Here is a 25,279-nt window from a genome sequence, read left to right as displayed (position 1 = left end):
GAAGTGAGAAGCAAGGAACACAAAACGAGCTTCTCTAGTATGGACTCCGATATGAAGTAAGATGGTGATGTCTCACCAAACAATTATTCGATAGGGCAGACAATGCAGGGGCGTTAATTTGGCGGGATAATAGTTTGGCATTTGGGAAGGCACAAGACAAATCTATAATAGCTGGAAAAGGCAGAAACATTCAAAACCAAGGTGAAAAAGGAGGTACTGGATTAGGATCTTCAAATTCCCAATGGTATGGATTCTTCTTGCCTGGAAGCTGGAGCTAGTGTCAATCGTAAAGTACTACTACTACAAAAAAAGAAGAAAATAAACGAAGTTGAGGTTTGCACCATTACTGACTGATACAAGTGGGGGAATCTCACCCAAAATCAAAACCAAACAGTCAATAGCCTCCAATAACGATCAGATACTACCCAAGATTGATAGTGATGGAAGGCATGAAACTACCGAACTGAAGTTTAGCAAGGAGAAAAGGAACTAAAATATGAACCAAAAATACAATAGCCAAGTAGAGATTAAAAAGCCAAAAGAGCAGCCCTTCCATCCGAGAAGGTTTTGAAATTCAGTAAAAGTGTACTTAAACCCTCTAGTGAACAGGAAAAGCAATCTTGGCGGCAACAAGCTGACATGATATTTTCCAAACTCGATTTACGAGAAGGGAAGTGTTGGAACAAATACTCATAACATTTCCCTGAATGATACTTTGGATTTAGTGGGGTACAGCCTAATATTTATAGACTCCACTGATGAACCAACTAAAGTGAAGCCCAGGGGACAGCACGAGGACGACTCCACCCAATCAGAAATACTAGCCAACACCTTGTCGAAGACAACATTAATGACTGAAAATAACACTAGAAATAGCCATTAGAATCTAATAGTGGCCCCATGGGAAGGTTGTGCTCTAGCACCTCGAAGCATCTCTTGTGCTAGATGGATTTACCAATAAAAGATCAGACCACATAACTGCACAGCATCAAAGAATATGGCAAAGTATTACTTTATTCTTATTTTAATAAAGCGGGGGTACACTGACAAACAACGGCTGACATTTGCACACACACAAACTTGATTACACAGGGGTCTTATAACCCAATATGCATCATCGAAGACATCATCCTATGTGGCAAACCATAAATCCTACCATTGGAAGGGATTGGTTAGGGGGAACATATAGACAGTATACTGGTTAGTAATTCATTGGCGGTCTCCCATCTATAAGGCACACCTAAAACTACCTCTAAATGGTTAGAATACGGATTATTGCGGATAAAATGTCAGTGGATTGGTCTTTGTAACATTGTATAGCAGGTTGCCCCATAGACCCACTGATTGGTTGGCATCCTACCCAACCTTGGACATGCAACTCGCTAGCAGACACTCTGCACTTTCGCAACTAGGCCATCATCTCATCAGTTTGACCATAAGCAAAAATGTCCCATCTGTAGTTGACCTTGCCATTGCTCTGTTCTAGGACATTCGAGGGAGTGGGAGCATATCATTTATCTTCAACCACAGCTTAATGAATAGATCTCGTTTTCGTCTTCTGCATCATGTGTGAAGAGACCACAAATGTATCCATTTCGACCTACTGCTATTTGATTAAATTCAGGTGGGTGTCATCTGTCATTGCTCCCTTTGCCTCTAGAGACTTGCTCACTCCCATCTTGTATGAGCCATGTTCATTGGTAATTGTCCAATACTTGGCTCTTGCATACATTTTCTTAGTTAAAGAGAAATGCATCTCACGGTCATAATAACGTTATCCGTCTGCCTCCCTTTGTACTCTGCAACTATTTGACATAGCATCCTTGATCCTAGGTCAACATAGACTCCCCTTTGCCCACAAAGCCTTTTCCAGCATCTCCAGACTCTTTAGCCCTGATTTGTTTCTGAGGTAGTTAGAATGGATCTTCTCATGAGACGGCATCCATTTTCCAATCATGGCCGTCCTTCCTCTGTAGCAAGCTTCTATTTGTCTCATCTACCCTGAATTGCTGTGTATTATTGATCCAAAAGTTACTCTTTTTTTTTGCATACATGATTACTTTATCCTTTTGTACATGTTCTCTTGTCGCTTCAATTACGTTGCTATTCTTAAGTATTTTCATATTGTTTCAACATATTCTCATGAGTTTATGGTTCTTTAATATCGTGCATGCAATGGATGGGGTTCGCAGAATAACTAAATCGAACCAACTCAGGAAGATGGCAAAGGTTGCCATTTTATTAACAATTATCTAAAACAGGGAGGTTACAACGGACATCAATGAACGTTCAGTTCTTGAAAAATGTCACATAAAAACATCCTTCTATGCAAAAAATATGTCAGTAGTGATGTCATACTACATGGCAAATAAGAAAAGCCTACAAGGGATTGTGATATGCTCAAGGGGAACATCTAAGTATACTTTCTAGAAGGGCTGGGATTGTGATTGGCTGCCCACTATCAGGTGGACAACTTATGCCTACCTCTAAAAACATGTCATCTTCAACACTCAAGTACACAGTATATCATTGGCTCTCAAACTATAAGGCACTTTGTTATATGACCTCCTACAATTGGTTTTCAAACAGCAGAAAAGACATCCACATATATACACCAAATTATTTAAGGGTGTTAGTCATAGAAATTTAGAGAAGACTATTTCCAATGCTCAAACGAGTCAAAGGAGAAAGAGGAATATACAGGTGTGTGTTCATAGTGTTTGATTGTATTGTCAACACAGATTTCAAAAGTGTATATATATATATATATATAGAGAGAGAGAGAGAAAAATAAAAAGTTGAGAAAAATAGCAAATAGGAACATTGTTACAAAAAGCAGTATGAAAGTGATCACATAAAAAAGTGTGATAGAAAAGTGCAAAGAAAATCAAAAGCAATTTATCCACAACGTATATGAACCAACAATGTCACACATTGCTTAGAATTGAAATCCTGGCAGATTTGGCTAATTAACAAAATCAGAAATGATCAGATTCTGATCATACGCATACATACAATTATTACATCCACATACGCAACTAGTTAGATGATTTAATTCTAACCAATGTATGACATTGTTGGTTCATATAAGTTGTGGATAAAAATACCTAATTGCTTTTGATTTTCTTTGCACTTTTCTATCACAATTTTTATGTGATCACTTTCATACTGCTTTTTGAAACAATGTTACTGGTTCAAGTTGCACCTGGCCAACCACCAGATGTTTGTTCAGATGGACTCCTCTAGATCATCAATGCTACCCGTCTCCAGTGGAGACCTGTAGTGTTCCATCCTCTCCCCAGTGATCTTCAATTTATATATGGAGCAATTGGGAGCCCTCCAAGCCACACACACACACACACACCAATACACAGATGACACCCAGCTATAGCTATACCTCAAGATCGACCCCATAAAGGACATCCACAGGCACAAACATGCCTCTTGCTGATCCATTCTTGGATGTCAAATACATACTGGAAGCTCAACCTGTACAAGACCGAATTCCTACTGCTCACCAACACTATTTTTTTTGCTTTCGTAAACTTTTATTCGGCTACTAAGGCATAAAAGAACATCCTCACATTACACAAATACAGTACATTTAGTCCAAAACAAAGGAAAAAAATCATTCCTATATCAAAATAATCGGTATCATTCAATTTGTCCTGATTTTAAAACAGGTCACTTATTAAAATCTCTAATCAGACCATGTCTTGAGGGGGGAGATTCAGCATACATGTCATATTTAAAGATTGCAGCATCCCAATAAAACAGATAAAATGCATTAATAAATATGGTAGAGGTCATAAAAAACATAATCTCACATATTTGGCCTCATCACACAATACTAATAAAAACCTTGCAACCCCCCAGTTGAACAAATATAATTCATCAATATACCTAAAAGAGGTCATTAAAAACATCTCACATTTGAAGCATCACCACACAGTACTGGTAAGATGAAGCCATAAAGGGTGGTTGGAGGGGGGAGAATTTATTTTCATATTGTACATTTTAGAAACTCGCAGCCCCCCTAGGAGCAGAATAGGGTTCATCAATGTTCCCAAAAGAGATCATATAACAGCATCGCATATTTTTTGTCTCAGCAACCAAGCCCTAGGTATACATTTTGATACTTTATAAACCGTTCCTGGGTCATCAAACTGTTCCTGGGTCCCAAACATAAAAACCTGGAACTCTGAGGGCTTCACACCCATGCTCACCTCCTGCGCCATGTCCTTTGGGTTCCACATCAACAAACACCTATCCTTCAAGACACACATATGTAAGCAAACTCATACAGCTTTGTATCAGCTCTCCCTCCTGCGCAAAGTCAAGCCCTTCCACCCTCCGGACAGCTTTAGATCCACTGTACAAGCATTGGTCCTATCCCACCTGGATGGGGGCAATGCACTCCTTGAAGGCCTCCAGTCGTCCTCCCTTGTGCCTCTGAGAAGTGTTGTACACGTGGCCACACGCCTCAAGGGTCTACGTAGATACAACCACATCAACTCACCCCTCATCAGCCTTCACTGGCTCTCACTGCACACACAAATCACCTTCAAATCTTTCTGCATCATCTATGAGGCAGTTGCACTCAAGTCACAGCTACCTCGCAGAGAACAGTGCACCACCAGTAGCCAGGACACATGCAGACTTGAAAACCGCTGCTGCAAAAAGGAAAGGACCTGTAGAGGAGCAGCCTCTCACCGGCCCTCTGATTACAGACAGGTAAATATGGTATTTAGGGCCAATACCCTTCTCCCCTGTCCAACATTGTAAAAATCAGGAGTGTTGTCTAGTGAGGCAGACGGTATGCCCTTATTTATGCAAGTACATTGGAAATAGGTTACACTGGACACACTTATTTAGGGCAATATAGAACATAAAGGTATGTGCTTACATTTCTGATGTAGAATATAGGTCAGCAAAAGACAGCCCTTTGTATTATAGATAGCTGCAGGCCTCAGAATCCCATGAAGGTTTAAAAGTGCTGGAGAAGTGCTGTGTGCAACTCAAGAAAGGGAGTGTGTGGGTAGAAACCAGGTTGATTAGAAGCAGCTAGAGACAGGTGCACACAATTCAGCATTTAATAGCAGAATGTGATTTTGAATCGCATGACTCAAAACAAAACAGTAATAGTCAAACAGTACATAAGCAGGGCAAGATGGCTTTGGAACAGAATGTGCTAGAAGTCTGTAAAATAAATGCGTCATTTGCTAAATCTGTTCTGTTCAAGTTTTAAGGTTGCTACATATATCTTGTGGTTCAGTAAAATTTGGGAAACTACCCAGAGTCTTGCTCATTTGCATAGAAAGTCATATGTTTCAGGAAGTGTTTATGTCCAATGGGAAACAAGTGATGTTTTGACCTTTAAGCAAAATGGCCAATAAAGCCTGTTGAAAAATAAGGTTAATATTAGCTTAAAGTGATTGCGCAATCTGTTGCTATTAATAATACAGATGTGTGCAGTGCAAAGATGAGACATTTCCTTTTTCAGCTGTAAGAAGCCACGATTGAACAAATTTACTCCCAGCCGGCTACCCATATGTCTCTTCTTTGCACAAAAGTCTATTTATTTTCAGGGATGGCTGGCTGCAGAGAATTATGGCTGAGAATTATTCTCTTTACAGACAAGAAAACAAGCCTTCCCTGCCTATGCCCCAAGGCAATGGAACCTCCTCCCTATCAGCATCAGACTCACCCACATGCTCCTACAATTCAGAAAAGAACTCAAGACCCATCTCTTCAAGTAGTCTCTTCTCCACAACACCTAGGCCATCACATCGCCCCCTGCACCGCCTGACTGGCTACACGCTGCCCGTCCCTCTCCTCCTAGCCACCTAGTACAGCTGTACCCATCCTCGGAATCTTACCCCCGCTGTATAACCGTTACCTCTGAAAAGCGCTCTGTTACACATCTGTAATGTTGTTTACCTTTGTAAAGCGCTCTGTTGCTTCTCAAAGTTAACTCCACACAATAAATACAATAATATACAAATATTCGAGGAAATAAACTTGCCAGTGATCGGGCAATAATTTGCCATTGCCAAAAGTGATATCATAGGGTGTAAACTATTATAGAGACTGAAAGGGGATATTATCTTACTGTAAGGAGACCCAAGTGGGAGACATTCCACTGGGAGAGCTGAGCAGCACAGGAATCCACCCATGAACTAGAAAGGATGTGCACTCTCAAAAAGATTACGTGCGGGCTGGACAACAAATGGGCAGAAACTGATACCCCTCCACAAATTGTCCAGAGTGCTGTGGGAGAACCAGGCTAATAAAACTAGAATAGGACTGCAGGAGAGGAATGATTGATGCCAAAATCGAAAAATGACACTGCCCATTTTATAGCTTCAGCAGCATAAGCTAAAATTGGGGCACACCCAGTCCACCAAAAACCAAGAAAGTCTTGCAAGAGGCTAAAGGCAGTAACCAATCAAAGGAGAGGAGAGACACAAGTCAAGATCAGAGACAATGAAAAGGCACAACCACCCACAGATGCAGGCAGTAGCAGAGATTGAAGAAGCAGAAGCGACATAGACACTTGGACAGCTAGCAGCATCCCAGAGAGCAGATCAAGCAAATCAGCTGCCAGGACCAGACCAGCAGTAGGGAGGCTAACAAGGTACCCGGCAGACCAAGACTGCAACAGAGAATGTGCTACTTTCCAGGAGGGGCGGGGTCCAAAGAGCTGGGCAACCTGACGAGGGGTCAGCATGGAGAGCCCTGCAGTTCTTGGGTAGACCACTCTTATATTGGGGAGTGACAATGAGGAGCTAGGGCCCTTTTTCTTCCCAATTCCTTGAAGTTTCTTAAGTGTGAAGGGCACTAGAGCCGTCCTAAGAGAGAAAGACACTATGAACCTATGAAAGTAAGAGGTTCTTGGGTGTGAGGAACACCCTATCCCTTCATAGCTGGAAAGACAATATACCCCCGAAATAGAAAGAACGATGGTAGATGTTTCTGGGTATGGAGGGTACCATTCATGTAACCTATATGTGAGAAGAACTCTAATTCTTAGAGTGAAGAGTAGAAAGGAAACCAATGTAGTGGGATAAAGTGGGAAGGAAAGTACATCCATTATAAGAAAGAAAGAGAAGAGTGTGTAGAGGGTGGTTAAGAGATCCTAATAGTAAGCCATAAAGAGCTAAACTCCAGTTTAGGAAGTCGTGTATTACACAATCAGCATCTTGCGTTGATTCAAAATAGTGTGGACCTCTTTGAATAGGACATGGCAAAGAAGTGGCTGAGCACTATGTGCCCTGGACAGCAGTGAAAAGAATTGGCTGGCCTATAGATCCCAGGTACTGCAAGGCAAGAAGCAGCTAAGCCCTATATGCATGGGTTTGAGTTATTCCTTATAAATACAGGGAGAGGCAAGTATCTCCCTATTAGAGAAACCCCAGCCACTGCCATTGTTTATCCCAACCCTATCCTGTGTAAGATAAAAAGAAGTTGACTCCAGTTTTGAGTCACTTGGTTCTGGTTGATAGGCTACCGGGCAGCGAGCAATGACGAACAAGGAGGACCTGCTGAGCCCAACTGACCTTCACTGTCTTTAGTGTGTTGGGATCTGGGGTGAGAGTCAATACAGGAAGCAAGGCAGCAGTAAACATCTATTTTCTCTGACATAAAATACTTACATCACAAACAAGTCTCCCTAGCACGGAACATTGATGTCAAACAGAAATGGAACAATCGAATTTCTGAGATCTTAAGAGTAAAATTCCCAATAATAAAAAAATATTTAACCATAAAGTGGATAAATAATCACATAAAATTAACAAATACAATATTAGAGAACTCTTTAAAATTTAAAACAAGCTCAAATTAAACTTCAAAAATGCAATGATGTACTTAGTTGACGTGCCAACTGCTTTCCTCCAAATTTTCTTACAAGGGTAGGAATGAATCATGATGATCCAGGTGGCATGATTAGGGGGGGAAATGTTTGGGCGGATTGGAACCATCCTATTGGATTCCTCCATTTCTGCCACAGAAATTCCACTATCTGGTTTCCTGTTTAATTGGATCCTGACACAATCCCCTCTTGAAACCGTGCTCCTCTCATGGGTTAGATGTGACTTTAGACCCGTTACAGGAAAGTAGGTCTCACCACAACACATTCCTATCATGGGGCTGTGCGGCCAGATGATTGACAGTCCTGCCATGGAATAGTCCATGATGCAACCGTTGGTCCCTGAACACCACTGAGGATCCCAACGCGCTTGCTCTGCCCTGAAAGGATACTTTTAATAATGAAGGTGAACCTTGGAAAACCGCCCTTGACCACACCTGATCTATACCCGAAGACTCGGATCATTCCCCATCTGGGGCGGTCTGAGATTTCCTGTGCCATTTTCCACCCCAGCGAGAAAATGCACTTTGATCACAACCATGGTGTACACCAATGACGACCATCACTACAAGGGATTACTGATCCCATTTGGACCTCCCTGCCCCCTCCCCAGGTTTAAAAAATTAAATAAACCCAACAGGTGGCGTCCATAGCGATCCAGCATCTCCATCCACATGTAACCGAATGCTAGCAAAGATGCTGCTGGTCCCACACTGCCTTATCCATCCAGGGGAAACATGATAAAATGGTCCGTGGGTGAAGAAATATTCGGGCTTGCCACGATTGACCACCTCAGGGCCGTTTTCCACTAACAAAACCGATGACCTATTTGGCTTTTATAAATAAAAAAAAAAAAAAATAATAAAAAAAAAAAATAGATGACACCAGGAGCATTTTGCTTACTCCTATTCATTAAGGGAAGCCAGCAAGGTTTCCAGAACAGTTTACAGATGTGGAATGAAACAAAGGGAACATATTGCTGATGATTGCAGGAGAGAAAAGCAAGTCTAGAAGGACAGTGGCATAGCACAAGGCAAGCTGTATGTGTAGTGACTGCAGGAGAGAAAAGCAAAACTGGCTAGAGCAAGTCTAGAAGGACAGCGGCATAGCACAGGGCAAGCTGTATGTGTAGTGACTGCAGGAGAGAAAAGCAAAGCTGGCTAGAGCAAGTCTAGAAGGACAGTGGCATAGCACAAGGCAAGCTGTATGTGTAGCGGGATACTACAGAGATTTCAATTCGGTGGTCAGCAGCTTTGTAAAGGTCTGGTTCGGTGAGGGAGACCGCATGCCCTGCTGTCCTCCACACTTGAAAAGCAATGCTGCGTTTGCAAGACTAGCAAGCACTGTGGCTTGTGACATGACTTGCATGGCAGATGAGTTATTCAGGAGATGTAGACCTAAGCGGGGGTGGAGAGGGGTGGGGGGGGTCTAAGTACCACACCTTTTTCAGACCTACACTACGAGTTGTACCACACTCCCTGCACGTCAGGCCTGGAGCAGGCACATTTAGATCAATTTCAGTCTTCCTGCCAAGAGGTAAAGGAGGAGGCCTAGGCTATGGTAGTACACAGTGTCATTCACACCACAGCCTGTTTGAGTTGATGAATCCCTCCCCCCAACCCACTGCCTACCAGACATGCCCTCTCACCCCACATGTGTTGCCTTCACTGCCTGCCAAGTGGCACCGGAATAGAGGGAAAGAGGAGATCATTGCTGTGTGGAAAGTGAAGATCAATAGAACATTGTGGGTGTGAATCTGTGTGGCAGAGGACGAATGTGCACATGTGAGTGAATGTGTGTGCCCGTGTGTGTGTGAATGAATGGCTGCATGAATGGGTGTGCTACATGCGCACAAGTGTGTGTTTGGTGGGGCGGAAGCGTGGCTGCATGAATGTGTTTCACAATGTCATGCTGGCATACATTAGGCGCAACCAGCATATACTGGGCACAGACAGCAAGAACATGTTTTTAAAGTGGCAGTGCTGGCATATATCGGACACCCAGCATAAAACGGTGTGCTCACAGTTCAAATACAAGCATATCTATGGGGCACAGCCAGCATGAAATGTGTTTTACAGGGCAAAACTAGCATGTGTTGTGCTCTAGAAGCGTGAAAACCAAGCCATCCTGCTATTACGCGTTGATGCAGGTCCCATGGGTTTTTATTTGGGCACCGGCAGCATGAAAAGGTGTCGCAAAAAGTTTTTCAGTGACATGGCATACATATGGAATCTGCATGTTTGACCCTACAGACATGATAGGTTGTTAATAATGCGCTTAATACCCAGAGGTTTCTAAGCACGGACCCGGGGAATCGAACCTCTGGTGCTCAGTGGCATCTTGCTTTCAAGGCGAGCATGTTGCCCCCGAGCTATCCTCCCAGTACATGATTGCAAATTGCAAGAAGTCTATGGCTGACCATCCCATTACAGGTAGGGACGGGTAAGGTAATCGCATTGTCCCAGCATCATTACTGCCAGAAAGTTCTCTCCGCTTCCCCCTTCCGCGGCAAACAGCTGCGGTCACGATTGGGTGCTCCTCGTTTCCTACATGTGCCAATGTGCGAGAACCCCGGACTTTTAGCTCTTACACCAAATGCTTCGGTATATGTGAAACAATCATTCAACCTGCCCCCCCCCCCCCCCGAATGCTTCGGTATATGTGAAACAATCATTCAACCTGCCCCCCCCCCCCCCGACGTATAGTTTCTGGTTGAGTCGACCCATACACTAGCCAACACACAACCACCACAAGTGACAGGGGGGAACAAACATGAGAGTCAATATACACCCTGCCCTGCCTCCTTACACTGTTCAATGGGCACAGACGTGAACTCGCATGCCATGCTCAGCAGAACAGCCTACATGGGCTCACCACCGGCCCTCATGCCACGGGTCAACCCGAGACAAGATCACTTCGAAGGGTGGGGGTGGGGTGCAGCAGAAGTAGCAACGTCATACTAGTGGGTACCCGGGCAGCCAAATACGACCCAGCACCCCTCCAATGAATGTGCTGAAATGAGATCAACTGCAACTCCCCTGGTCGCCCCCTCCCCCATGCGCAGGAACTCGACGACAAGCCGAGCACAAGAGTCCTCGCGGCGCATTCTGCCGCGCAGAAGAGGGAGCCACTCCGAACCTTGACACGTGGCTTTTATACGCGGGCTTATTAGCAAATCGGTGGCTTTCCGTGTGGTTGCGTGTAGACGACATACCCATTAAGGCATGATGGTCCAAATAATCTGGCCACTCCTCTGGGAAATACTGGGTTGCGCGTATTAGCCGCGTTCAACTTGGTGCCAAACACTCCCAGTTTCGGAAGATAGGAGTAAAAAGGACGGATATTGTTGTTCGCCCAAGATCACACAACGCAAAATGGGCCCACCTGAAGTGTACACCGAAGTGTGGGCATTTTATGTGGTTACCATTCACTTCATGACGTTATTCCCCAACGCTCCTTGGTGCCCTCAGCCCACCTTCCGTAGTGACCCCCCTGATCGCTTCAGTGTGGCGCCGCGATCTCACATCCGCACGGGGGGTTGGGGAGGGGGGCTCACCTTTCACAGCGTTGCCGAATTCCTGGTGGCTGCTAAAGACTGCTTGAGGATAAAGACTTCCGGTAGTCCTGTGCATGCCTACGGGCTCCTGATGTCCAGTCTCCAGCCGCTACCCCCAGACTAAGGGTAGGTGCCAGGAAGCTGGAAGCTGGCTCCGCCGAATCCCGACCCTTTCATTGGACTCCTTCCTCCGTCTTCGGCAGCGCCTGCCGGCCTGGGAGGTAGTCATTTATACGCCGTTTCCAGAGAAGCACGGTCAACAGGTGTATTAACTTCAGCCACGCCCTCCTCCGCCCATTTCCCTTTACTTTCACATATTTAAAAGGGCAAGGCCTGCTTGCCAGGCTGCCCGACTGCATTCCACTGGGAGGCGCCCGCTTAACACAAGAGCACGCGCCCATGTGCCACATATGTGCGCCTCAGTCCTGCGGGAATTGTGGCACTGTCAGTGGGCAAAGCAAGTCACCTGTTTACGTCTTTATCGCCTCCTGCGCAATGCGACTTAACTGTGCAGCCGAGGCTGCGTTCTCCACGTCTGCAAATAAGGCGCCACCTGTTGACCGTGTGTACAGAGCACGAATCAGCACCCATTTCACCAATCTCGGAATGCGAAAAGGTTAGGCTGTTTCTCAAACCTTCTGCCCGAACTTCCCTGCCCACTGGAATATTTAACAGCCGCTCGGCCGACTGTGCTACCATCTCAGTGTATTGCTTAGCATTGTCAGAAGATGGGGGCGTGGCTTGCATGATGGGCGTGGTCTAAGATTTGATGGACATGGCCTAAAGAAGAAGGAAGCAGAGTTCAGAGACAATGGTGTCATTTCTTTCATGCTGCTTCTTTTCCAAACTCCACAGTGTACATCAATTCCAATTTAAATCACTTCTATGGCAGTGGTGCACCCGAAGATATGTTATCATTGGCACTTTAAAATAAGGTGTGAGGCTCACACCCAGTGGTTGAGGCGCTACTGTCTACTCCAAGGTGTGAGACTCACATCCAGTGGTTGAGGCTATACTCCGAGGTGTGAGACTCACACTCAGTGGTTGAGGCTCTACTCTAAAGTTGTGAGACTCACACCCAGTGGTTGAGGCGCTACTGTCTACTCCGAGGTGTGAGACTCACATCCAGTGCTTGAGGCTTTACTCCGAGGTGTGAGACTCGCACTCAGTGGTTGAGGCTCTACTGTCTACTCCAAGGTGTGAGACTCACATCCAGTGCTTGAGGCTTTACTCCGAGGTGTGAGACTCGCACTCAGTGGTTGAGGCTCTACTCTAAGTTGTGAGACTCACACCCAGTGGTTGAGGCGCTACTGTCTACTCCAAGGTGTGAGACTCAAACCTAGTGGTTGAGGCTTTACTCCGAGTTGTGAGACTCACACTCAGTGGTTGAGGCTCTACTCCAAGGTGTGAGACTCACACCCAGTGGTTGAGGCTTTACTCCAAGTTGTGAGACTCACACTCAGTGGTTGAGGCTCTACTCCACGTTGTGAGACTCACACTCAGTGATTGAGGCGCTACTGTCTACTCCAAGGTGTGAGATTCACACCCAGTGGTTGAGGCTCTACTCCAAGGTGTGAGACTAACAGTCAGTGGTTGAGGCGCTACTGTCTACTCCAAGGTGTGAGACTCACACCCAGTTAGTTAACCTGTGCTCAAAGGAGTGACACTAGCAGTGAGAAAGGCAAGGCCAAGGAGTGAGATGCACCCTAAATGAGCGAGAATGTACCCCAGGGAGAGTGGATCACGTTTAAGACCACCCGGGGCCTTCCAGCAGGAAGCACAGAACTTCTAATTTTTAGCGGGTCATGCATATATCCTGCAATGGGTTTAAAGTTTCTGCCCTGGCTGACACCCAAATAAGATTAGCGTTTGCCAGCACCTTTTTTTCTTGACTGGAGGGTGTAAGACTGGCACATTCTAGGAAAGAGGCAGTGTGCAAGGCTACTAGAGATCCAAGGTGTCAGTAGCTGTAGCTTTTGTATCAATTTAATAGGAAGAGTCCCAGATGTGTCTGGCTTGGCAGTATTTGTTTTGGCATTTTTGGTTTAATGTGCATGCCTAGTTAATATTATTAACTGTATTGATCATTATCAATTGTACTGCTAAAAATATTCCCCTTCTATGTTCTCCAATCCCCGAAACACCCACACACCTCACACGTCTCACCAATTCCCCATCACAATTTGTATTCCCGAACCTCACTATCAGTCACACTGCCAAGTCACAATTTGCACTCCCCAGTCTCCACCACTTCAATCATACTCCTAACTCACACCTTATGCTCCCTAATTCCTAGCAGTTATTGTTTCGTGCTACTTCGTCTTGCATCCTTTCTCCTATTCTATCGCACTCTTCCCTCACTTGTTCTCCCAATCTGAAGCTCACTGCCTCTTTCCTGCAAACCACTCCCTCTTTGCTTTCTGGCCCACTGCTCCCCCTGAGCACACGTTCCCTCTACTTTCTGTACCGCTGCTCCTGCTATGATTTCTGGCCTGCCGCTCCCTCTCTGCTTTCTGGCCCACTGCTCCCCCTGAGTACACGCACACGCTCCCTCTACTTTCTGTACCGCTGCTTCTGCTATGATTTCTGGCCCGCTTCTCCCTCTCTCCTTTCTGGCCCACTGCTCCCCCTGAGCACGCACTCCCTCTACTTTCTGTACCGCTGCTCCCACTATGATTTATGGCCCGCCGCTCCCACTCTGACTTCTGGCCCACTGCCGCACTGCTTCCTCTTTGTTCTCTTGCCCACCGTTCCCCACTCTGACCCACTGCTCCTCCTGTGCTTTCTTGCCTATCACTTCACATTTCACCCATCACTCCCCCCTCTCTCTCTCCATTCCCTCTGATATTGTGACCATTTTTAAAAAATGTAGATTTTGGCCCAGATCCTCACAAAATGGGGCATCTAAAAATAAAGCAAAGGATATGCTATTTTTAGATAACCCATTTTTAGAAATTAGCATGTCATCTTATTTTCAAAGGTGACTTGTGCATTTCCATGGGGCTGAGCTGTAGCACAAATGGTGCGCTTGCCAACCCCCTCGATTATGTTAGTGTCAGAAGTGCTCCGCTGACAATGTTTGACAGGATCCCAGCGCATTTCACTGTGACAGGCCGTTAAGGGGAATGTCACTGTAAAATGCGACCCAAACAAACACATTTCTATCCCGTTTGAGGAACAGAAATGCAAGTGATATGGCAGCGGTTCAGACCTCTGCTGTCACACTTAAAAGAAAAAATCATTGCATGGCAGGGTCGGGAGAGACCCTGCCATCCAGCAGCACCCCGTGTGCCTATTCAAAGCAGGCGGTTGCCTACAATTTCTGCACATTTAAAAGCGAATCTTGTTTGTAAATCTGGGATGTACTTTTAAATGCACAGAAATGCCCCTTAACTTGAGCAAAGGGGGGAAAAACACCATTTGAATGGGCCAGGGTGACCAGACGTCACGGTTTTCGCGGGACAGTCCTGGGAAATGTCCCACAAATTGTAATTATTGTTCACAACACTTTCAGAATTTTGAGGTTGGAGGATTGGCTCGAACCTCTAACCTTTCAGGTACACATCACAACACTTACTGATTGTGCCACAGAGACTGGCTTGGAAATCAGTGTACAGCAGGCCATGTAATATCAATTGGAGCAGACGCTTGTTTTGAATTAACAGGCCAAGATTCACAGACAAAACTGCAATGTATACAGTTTATAGAAAGGAGAAGTGCTGTAAATATGATTGGGTGGTGGTTTTGGGGACGTGTAGGGGGAGGGGCAGTGGGCTGTGATGCAGTAGTCCCTCTTTTATGTTGTTGGTCGTCCCGGATTTTCATTTTGGAAATCTGGTCACCCTAGAATGGGCGCATATACATTGTGCCCATTCAGATGTCCTTTGTCGATTGGGCTGCTCTTTTTTTTGGCACAAGTGATGAAATTAGAATAGTTCATTTTTTTGTGCTTGTGCATTTCATTTCTCGCGTGAAAAAAAGTGTAGAGATCCTGACACTGGTGTCTTTTTTTTCAGTAATTTGTACAAAAATTGCTGTTTTTCTGGGTGTTATTGCAAAAAAACAGCAGTTTTTGGCCTTTTTTAAAAAAAACAACCGTTTCCGCAGCATTTTGTGGGATGGCAAAACCGCTATAAGCGGTCAGCGTAAAAATGTCCTGCAGGCCCTCTCCAGGTTTCCTCTGGTTACACAACCAGGAGGCTGCTTGACATCTGGCACCTTTTTAATTACCTCGGAAGGACAACAGACAACGCTGTTTGGTTATCTCATTTAGCTGTTCCCAGCTGTTCCCAGGGGGCGCCGGGGGGGAGGGGCTGGAATAGGCAGGAATTGGGTGCAAAACTGACTGGATGTCTCTAGAGCAGCGGTATTCAAACTGTGGGGCGCGACCCCCCAGGGGTCCGCAGATGCATCCCTAGGGGGCCCTGAGAGCTCAGCATGAAATATAAAAAAAAAAATAACATTTTTAGATTGGAAGAAATGGGCAGGGGTGGCTCACATGGTCGTGCTGAAGCATGAAACTGTCTCAGGCAACAATGAAAAAGTGGTCCGCAGTTGTAAATGGATATTCATTCCTTTAGTCACAGACTGGGGCTCATTACAACTATGGGGGCACGGTAACAGCGGTGCCGGCACCGCTGCTACCGTACCGCCATAGTAAGAGTTGTGCTCGCGGGTGCCTGACACCCCGCCAGGTCTGACCTGTCAGGCCGTGCGGCACCCGCGAGCACAGCTCGTCGGAAGCATCAGCACCGTTATTAACGGTGTTGGTGCATCCGAGCTCCCCATTCCCATTTGAGCCCTATAGGGCTCAAATGGGAATGGGGATCTACTGGTACTGGCACCCGCGAAAGGGCAATTATCAGGTCCGCCTAACTCGGCATGACCTGGTAATTGTCCATTTGCGGGTGTTGGACCCGGATGCAACTCCGGCGGAAGCCTTGCCGGTTTTACCGGCACAGCTGCCGCCAGGGTTGTAATGAGGCCCACTGTTTCAATAGTACCCAAGGGGGTGCTTTGTGTTAAAATGTAAGTAAATTGTGTTATATTCAGCAAAAATGGTCAAAATTACTAACTGCATAGTTAAGTAACTCATCAAACTGGTCCACATTGAAAATGGTGGCCCATTTTGACTGGCTCACACTAGCATTTTACATTTTTGGTACAGGCATTGCCCTATAGGCCAGTCCGAGCCTGGCGGCTCATCCATAATGGCGAGGGGGCGCCCACCCAGTGGCTCTTCACCCATTATGGAGGAGCTAAGTGAAACAGTGAGCACTCCCTCAGCTGCTTTTTACAGCTGATGGAGTGCTCCTGGGCTGGCTGAACTGTCAAAGGGAAACACTGTTTTTGTATTTCGGCCCTTTCCCAGAGAGGCATTGAAGTGTACCAAGATTTTAAACATTCGGTTTGTCACATACACAACACTTGGCACAAGCCGCTTTTCTTATTTAAGGAAGCTGGCATAAACAGCGCCGAGGAGGGTCAAAATATATATACAATTCAGCCCTCTTCGATCTTGGATTTAACCAAGTCGGAATTGGACCGTAAACTCAATAAAGTAACAAGTATTCTTTCTTTTGGCTTGTCTAAGCGTGCCACCGACACAGTTTACGGGTGTATGACATATGCCCCACCGAGCAGGGTTAACACCCCTGGATTAAAATGGGTTAGGATGACAGGAGGGAAATTAGGGCAGAACAATTCACCTGCCCCGTCGAGTCAACCCCATGACAATACTTTTTTTAAACCCTCAACCCCCTGTAATCTTTTGTGCTTTAATGTGGCTGGTTTTAAGAGCAAAAAGATGATGTGGATTGGCAAGAATGTTTGGAAAGCTTTGAAATCATCTGCTTTCAAGAGACTTGGCTCTTGCAATTAGAGGAGATCTATGGTTGTAATGCTTTCACCTTCCCGGCAAAGAAATCATCTAGGGGCAGGCCAAGTGGGGGCTGCCAACATGCTTTAAAAACTCGCTAAGAGGAACTAAAACCCTAATTCATTCCGCATCTCCCGATCTTTTTTTTTTTTTAAACTCTTTATTTAGATTATTCAAAAATAAATACAACTCAGAACAGACAATCAAAAATGGAACAAATAGAACATAACAAAATATCAAATGCAATAACTATACTAAGACAAATACAGTGAGGGAAAAAAAGAAAAAAAACAGTTAAGTGGGAGGTTGACGACCAAAACGCACTTATCATGGTAAATATGTATGTGAGACCTTTGGAGGATGCCACAGCTGCGGTACTAACTCACCTCGAAGATCTAGAAAAAATTAGGTTTTTGTGCACCACCCAACACCTACATATTGTGTTAGCAGGTGATTTTAATATGCAGTTAGAAACAGTTGAATAGTATGGGTATCTGTATAAGGAGTACAATGAGTTCTTCGGGATACCTTGGCCATATTGTCGACCTTGTATCCCCAAGACTACCTACGCTGGCAAGCTAATTCAGGAGTCAGGGGATACCAGGCTTGTAATGGTAGGTTTGCCCGTGACATCCCACCAAAACTGACGTATGCTTCGGGGAATCACAACACCTGTATTGACTACATTCTGTCGCATGTCGACAGCTGGGGATTGGTAGCTGATTTCCAAGTTATCCCATGTATCGAAAGTGATCATGATCCCCTTGTTTTATTTTTCAATCTACCTAGGAGCCACCACCCACTCTAAGGTAGGCAGAGCATCCCGTAGCAAGCCTTGGTTGAAAGCAATTTCATGAGCAAAGTATACACTTTATTAGTCCTGCTCCTTGAGGCTCGGCTAGCTGGGACTGAATTATCCCCTAGTGTCTTCTGGCTGCACACTGGTATGTGTGTTAAACCTGTTCATGACTGAACCAGGCGCTACAGGGGCGATAAGCACCTAACCACAAACGGGTGGTTTGACAAAGAGTGTTGCCAAAAGAAATCTGAACTGCTTTCAATTGTGAAACTGACAGAGAGTAGGAATGCCTCCCAAATAAGTCTGATTAGGCGAGAATATAAAACCTTGTTGGAGAGCAAGAGGGAAATGTTCCGTAATAAAAAATGGGAAGAACTCCAGGTCGAAAAAACGCATCCGCCTTTTGGAAAATAGTGTCCACGCATACTAAGCAGCCTTCCTGTATCGCTGCACCAGGTATCCCTGAGGAAAGCTGGTTCTCGCACCTCAACTCCCTATACCAGGACTCCAAAGCACAATCACTGGCCAACTCTGAACAAATGGGATGGGAGACTGTGTTGTCAGATTATGAGCTAGATATATCCTTAGAGGAAGTGGAGGAAGCAATCGGCACACAGAAGAGGAGGAAAGTGCCTGGACCTGAAGCAATCCCGGGGGGAACTCTTTATTAATGAAGTAAGAATATGGGGCCATGTTCTACAACATGGTGTCCAGTCAATTGGTCGAAAAAAAACTGGTCGACTGCAATTTGGTCGACGCAATTTGGTCGAAAACCAAATGGTCGAATTTTTTTTTAATTTATATATTTATTTTTCGGGTTTTCGTTTTGTAAAAAAAGGGGTTTTTAGAGAAAAAAAGGGGGTTGGGGGGGACCCCCCCAAAAAAATAAAAAAAAGGGTTAAAATAAAAAAAATAAAAAATTCGACCATTTGGTTTTCGACCAAATTGGTTCGACCATTTGTCTGGTCGACCAATTTTTTTCGACCAAATGTCTGGTAACCCTACAACATCTGCTTTCAAACATCACAAGTCCCCATCTCATACCAGAGTCTTGGCGAGGTGCAACCATAGTCCCCGTTTTAAAAAAGGGGACATGGGTGATCCCCAAAATTATAGGCCCATATCTTTGATTGACTTAGCCTCTAAAATGTTTGGAAAAATGTTATTGAGAAAACTGAAGGCTTGGATCCTCGAAAGTAACGCTCTCTCATATCTGCATGCAGGTTTTCGAACGGGCATTGGCCCGGTGGACCAAGTATTTAGGCTATCTCTACTCAGGGACAAATATGTGAGACTTAAGGACCAAATTCTCTATCTGATGTTCATTGATTTACGTTCAGCCTTCGACTCAATCCCTAGATCTAAGTTATGGCTGCACCTATTTCAAATAGGAGTCCCTGTCAATCTGTTGGCAGCTATACACAGCCTGCATGTAGGGACTTACGCCTGTGTACGCATTCCAGTAGGCGATAGCTTATCCAAGCCCGTCCCGGTTTCTATGGGCATCAAGTAGCGGTGCGTTGTCACCCCAACGCTCTTCAGCTTATACATAAATCAAATCGGTGAAGAGATTTCCAAATGTGACATGGATGCCCCTATGCTAGGAGGGAGGAAAACTGGCATCCTGCTATATGTCGACGATACGGTGCAGATTAGCAAAACAAGAGGAGGTATTCAGAAGGCGTTACATTTGTTTGCTTTGATATCAGCAAGGTTGGGCCCTGTAATTAATCTGCAAAAAACCAAGGCTATGTTTTGGTCCAAAAACGCGGGAAACCCCTTGCCCCAATTCGTTTGGGGCCGGTTGAGATTGAGAGAGTCGCATTCTATTACTATCTGGGAGTCCGTCTAGATCATGGGTGCACAACATACGGCCCGCGGACCAGTTGCGGCCCGCCATGCTCTTTTGTCCGGCCCGCGAGGCACAAACACTTTCCTAATGGAGGGCAGCCCGCAAGCAGCATCGGCCGCCCTCCATTAGGAAAGTCTTCGTTGTCTTCCGGGCCGGACAAAACACTGGCCGTCATTGGCTCAGCACACACGCACCACGTCGCTCCTACGAGCCACGTAGTGCGTGTGTGCTGCACCAATGGAGTGCCAGCACTTCGGCTGGCGTGGTCCATAAGGCTTGATGCCGGAAGGCATTTCAGCCTTGGACCACGCCAGCCGTAGTACGATTCCAGCGACTTTCAGCTTACCTGCCTTCCAGCACGTCTCTGGTAAGTGGTCTGTTTGTGTTTGTGTGTCGGGTCTGTTTTGCTGTATGTTTGTGTGTGTATGTTGAGATGCGGGGGTTGGGGGGTGTCGGATGTGTATGAATGTTTGGATTTTAATGTTTTTGTGTGTATGTTGAGATGAGGGGGTGGGGGGTGTCGGATGTGTATGAATGTTTGGATTTGAATGTTTTTTGTGTGTATGTTGAGATGCGGGGGTGGGGGGGTGTCGGATGTGTATGAATGTTTGGATTTGAATGTTTTTTGTGTGTATGTTGAGATGCGGGATGGGGGGGCGTCGGATGTGTATGAATGTTTGGATTTGAATGTTTTTTGTCTGTATGTTGAGATGCGGGGGTGGGGGGGTGTCGGATGTGTATGAATGTTTGGATTTGAATGTTTTTTGTGTGTATGTTGAGATGCGGGGGTGGGGGGGGTGTCGGGTGTGCATGAATGTTTGTTTTGGAGTGTAAGTGCGGTGTATGTTGAGATGCAGGGCCTGTATGTGTGCATGCTTGCTAGTTTGTATGCTGATTTGGGGGGTGAGGGTGCTGGTCTGTATGGGTGCATGTTTGAGAGTGTGCTGAGTTGGGGGGTGGGGGGTTTGGGTCTGTATGGATGCTTGTTTGAGAGTGTGCTGATTTGGGGGATGGGGGTTCGGGTCTGTATGGGTGCATGTTTGAGAGTGTGCTGATTTGGGGGGTGGAGGGTTCAGGTCTGTATGGGTGCTTGTTTGAGAGTGTGTTGAGTTGGGGGTGGGGGGTTTGGGTCTGTATGCGTGCTTGTTTGAGAGTGTGCTGATTTGGGGGTTGGGGGTTCGGGTCTGTATGGGTGCATGTTTGTGTGTGTGCTGATTTGGGGGGTTAGGGGTTCGGGTCTGTATGGGTGCATGTTTGTGTATGTGCTGAGTGGGGGGGTGGGGGGTTCGGGTCTGTATGGGTGCTTGTTTGAGAGTGTGCTGATTTGGGGGTTGGGGGTTCGGGTCTGTATGGGTGCAAGTTTGTATGTGTGCTGAGTTGGGGGTGGGGGGTTTGGGTCTGTATGCGTGCTTGTTTGAGAGTGTGCTGATTTGGGGGTTGGGGGTTCGGGTCTGTATGGGTGCATGTTTGTGTGTGTGCTGAGTTGGGGGGTTAGGGGTTCGGGTCTGTATGGGTGCATGTTTGTGTATGTGCTGAGTTGGGGGTGGGGGGTTCGGGTCTGTATGGGTGCTTGTTTGAGAGTGTGCTGATTTGGAAGGTGGGGGTTCGGGTCTGTATCGGTGCATGCTTGAGAGTGTGTGTGCTGAGTTGGGGGGTGGGGGTTCGGGTCTGTATGGGTACATGTTTGTGTGTGTGCTGAGGTGGGGGGTTCGGGTCTGTATTGGTGCATGCTTGAGAGTGTGTGTGCTGAGTTGGGGGGTGAGGGGTTCGGGTCTGTATGGGTGCTGGTTTGTGTGTGCTGATTTGGGGGGTGGGGGGTTCGGAGTTGGGGGGTGGGGGGTTCGGGTGTGTATGGGTGCATGTTTGTGTGTGTGCTGAGTTGGGGGGTGGGGGTTCAGGTCTGTATGGGTGCTTGTTTGAGAGTGTGCTGATTTTGAGGGTGGGGGTTCGGGTCTGTATGGGTGCATGTTTGTGCTTGCTGAGTTGGGGGGTGGGGGGTTCGGGTCTCTATGGGGGCATGTTTATGTGTGCTGAGTTGGGGGGTGGGGGGTTCGGGTCTGTATGGGTGCTGGTTTGTGTGTGCTGATTTGGGGGGTGGGGGGGTTCGGGTGTGTATGGGTGCATGTTTGTGTGTGTGCTGAGTTGGGGGTGGGGGGTTCGGGTCTGTATGGGTGCATGCTTGAGAGTGTGTGCTGATTTGGGGGGTGGGGGGTTCGGGTCTGTATGGGTGCATGTTTGTGTGTGTGCTGAGTTGGGGGGTGGGGGGTTCGGTTCTGTATGGGTGCTTGTTTGAGAGTGCTGATTTGGGGGGTGGGGGGGTTCGGGTCTGTATGGGTGCATGTTTGTGTGTGTGCTGAGTTGGGGGATGGGGGTTCGGGTCTGAGTGGGTGCTTGTTTGATAGTGTACTGAGTTGGGGGGTGGGGGGTTCGGGTCTGTGTGGGTGCATGCTTGCGAGTGTGTGCTGATTTGGGGGGGTGGGGGGTTCGGGTCTGTATGGGTGCATGTTTGTGTGTGCTGAGTTGGGGGGTGGGGGGTTTGGAGTTGGGGGGTGTGGGGTTCAGGTCTGTATGGGTGCTGGTTTGTGTGTGCTGATTTGGGGGTGGGGGGTTCGGAGTTGTGGGGTGGGGGGTTCGGGTGTGTATGGGTGCATGTTTGTGTGCTGAGTTGGGGGTGGGGGGTTTGGGTCTTTATGGGTGCTTGTTTGAGAGTGTGCTGATTTGGGGGGTGGGGGGTTCGGGTCTGTATGGGTGCATGTTTGTGTGTGCTGAGTTGGGGGGTGGGGGGTTTGGGTCTGTATGTGTGCATGTTTGTGTGTGTGTGCTGAGTTGGGGGGTGGGGGTTCGGTTCTGTATGGGTGCATGTTTGAGAGTGTGCTGATTTGGGGGGTGGGGGTTTGGAGTTGGGGGGGTGTGGGGTTCGGGTCTGTATGGGTGCTGGTTCGTGTGTGCTGATTTGGGGGTGAGGGGTTCGGAGTTGGGGGGTGGAGGGTGCCAGGATGAATAACATCAGAGACAACGGGCAGCCTTGCCTGGTGCCCCGTAGGATCACCCAGGCAGGTGAAGTGTGTTTTCCAGTGCGAACCCTGGCCACTGGCCTGATGTATAGCAACTGCACCCAGTGTATAAATCCCGGGCCAAACCCAAATCGGCATCACCACGTAGATCTATAATAGCTTGTTTTGTTTCTCTCCCTCCTTTCTCCTCCCATCTCCCTCACCTTGTGTAATTCTCCGGCTCTACCAGAAATGTTGTCAGGCCTAGGACGGTAGTCGCCTGTCTGTTCCCATTTCCTTCCTATCTGTGTCGCTAGGCCGAGTACGATAGTTAATTTCGCATTCTTGTTGTTCATGGCCTGTAAGAATGTTTTGGATTTTCCCTTGTTCCCTCCCTTGTCGAGAAGCACTTTGAAACACATTGTGTATAGGCGCTATATAAATAAACTATCATAGCATATCATTAGAGATGTTGGGGCAGAGTGTCAAGGGTCAGCAGTGGGTGTGGTTTATTTGTACATTCCTAAAGCTTTCAAAACCGGCTGCAGCCTTTTCTAGTATGGTCCTGGATGATGTCTGCTCCTGTAATTTTGCAACTAAACCTCGATCAAGCGTTTGAGACCCATTGAGTGTGGGTAATTGTTACCTTTCTACAACCCCATCAAGCATTGTTCAGGGGGATAGATGCGCAATGAAATTGATTAGAGAAGGTAACTGCTCTATGAGGGCAAGCTTAACTGCAAAAGGACACTTGCTGCACACTACGAATCATACATTCAAGTGGACAGTTTGAGTTATTTGATCCAGATTTTATGGAAGGAAATGGCTTGCAATATTCAAACTGGTAGTACTCCAGTTGCCCTGGCCAGGAAGAAACTGAGATCAGTTTCTTTGTATGTTCACTAAAGTAATTGGTCATCCTGTGATAATTCCTTTCAAAAGCTCATAATTTGGCAACAGCTTGTGCTTTGAAATGTCTTTTTTTTTTAAAGAATGTCCTCAATTTCCACCTTAATCTCAAACATAGCAGGTTGATATGCTATGCAGCCCGCTATTCCTGAAAGTATCCATCAATAAGTGAATGAAAAGGTATGCTGGCAAGGCTATGTTCTTTATCTGATCTTGTTCTTTTGTCGCTTCTAGGATTCTCAAAAAAGTATATAATTTGTATATACTCTAGACTAGGACCGTGGTAGTGGGAGCATAACAGTGGAGTTTGTATCGTTATCCAAAGATGTCCCTGCCAATGTTCAGTGCAGTAAAAAAAAGAAAGATTGACCAGGAGCACCGTCAATTTAAGGATGAGTGGACTGAGAAGTTTTTTTTCATCGAGTCCAAACCTAATGTGTACTCGTGTCTCATTTGTCTCGAACGCATAGCAGTCCCCAAGGAATATAATATCCGCCGCCATTGTGAAACAAAACATTCACAATATAAGGATTTGCAGGGGGAAGCGAGAATTAAGAAAGCTGGGGAGCTAAAAACACAGCTGACTAAGCAACAGGGTGTTTTTGCCCAGAAAAAAAAAGAATCTGAATGTGCCACCTTTGCAAGTTATAAGGTTGCACAGCTTATTGCAAGGTCAGCACGTCCTTTCACAGATGGGGATTTCGTTAAAGACTGCCTGATGGAGATTTGCGAGGCAGTGTGTAAAGAAAAAAAGATGCTTTTACAAATGTTCCCCTTTCACGTATGAGTATCCAGCGGCGTATTGTAGATATGGCTGACAATTGTTACAGCCAACTGAAAATGCGGTGTAAGGATGTCAAGTTCTTTTCAGCTGCCCTTGATGAGAGCACAGATGCAAGTGACACAGCCCAACTCTTAATTTTTATTCGGGGGGTCGATAATCAATGCAGAGTATTTCAGGAACTGGCTTCCCTGGTATCTTTGCATGGCAGGACTACTGGTGCTGACATTTTTAATACCTTTCAAAAAGTAATCAATGATTTAAATTTGCAATGGGATGCTTTGGTAGGCGTGACGACTGATGGGGCGCCAGCCATGGTTGGGGAGCAAAATGGGTTTATTGGCTGCTTGAAAAGGCACTTCGGCCAGAAGGCTGTCCATTTAAAAAATGATCACTGCATCATCCACCAGGAGGCATTATTTGCAAAACATTTGAAATTCACTGAAGTGATGGACTTTGTTGTGAAAACGGTTAATTTTGTCCGTGCACGCTCTTTAAATCACCGATTGTTTCAGGCGTTTTTAGAAGAGGTAAAGGCGGATTATGGTGATGTCCTATATCACACCGATGTCCGATGGCTTAGTCGTGGCAATGTGCTGAAGCGATTCTTTGCTTTACAGCACGAAATAAAAGCATTCCTT

At 46.2% G+C, this 25,279-nt stretch overlaps 1 protein-coding gene across 4 annotated transcripts in view; it reads right to left on the bottom strand.

Annotated features, from left to right (window-relative positions):
- The window catches only part of SVOPL (SVOP like), a 366,808-nt gene extending 355,144 nt beyond the window's left edge, over window positions 1-11,664 (bottom strand). For 3 of the 4 annotated variants that reach the window (XM_069628739.1, XM_069628741.1, XM_069628742.1), the window contains exon 1: window positions 11,427-11,664. The gene's annotated coding sequence lies outside the window, so the exon portion shown is untranslated. The remainder of the gene's footprint in view (window positions 1-11,426) is intronic. The other variant, XM_069628740.1, reaches the window with a different exon arrangement.
- Between the last annotated feature and the right edge of the window lie 13,615 nt (window positions 11,665-25,279).

The sequence above is a fragment of the Ambystoma mexicanum genome, chromosome 12 (assembly GCF_040938575.1).
Source record: "Ambystoma mexicanum isolate Mex_15411 chromosome 12, UKY_AmexF1_1, whole genome shotgun sequence".
NCBI lineage: Eukaryota > Metazoa > Chordata > Amphibia > Caudata > Ambystomatidae > Ambystoma > Ambystoma mexicanum.
This window is presented reverse-complemented; position numbering and strand designations above follow the sequence as displayed.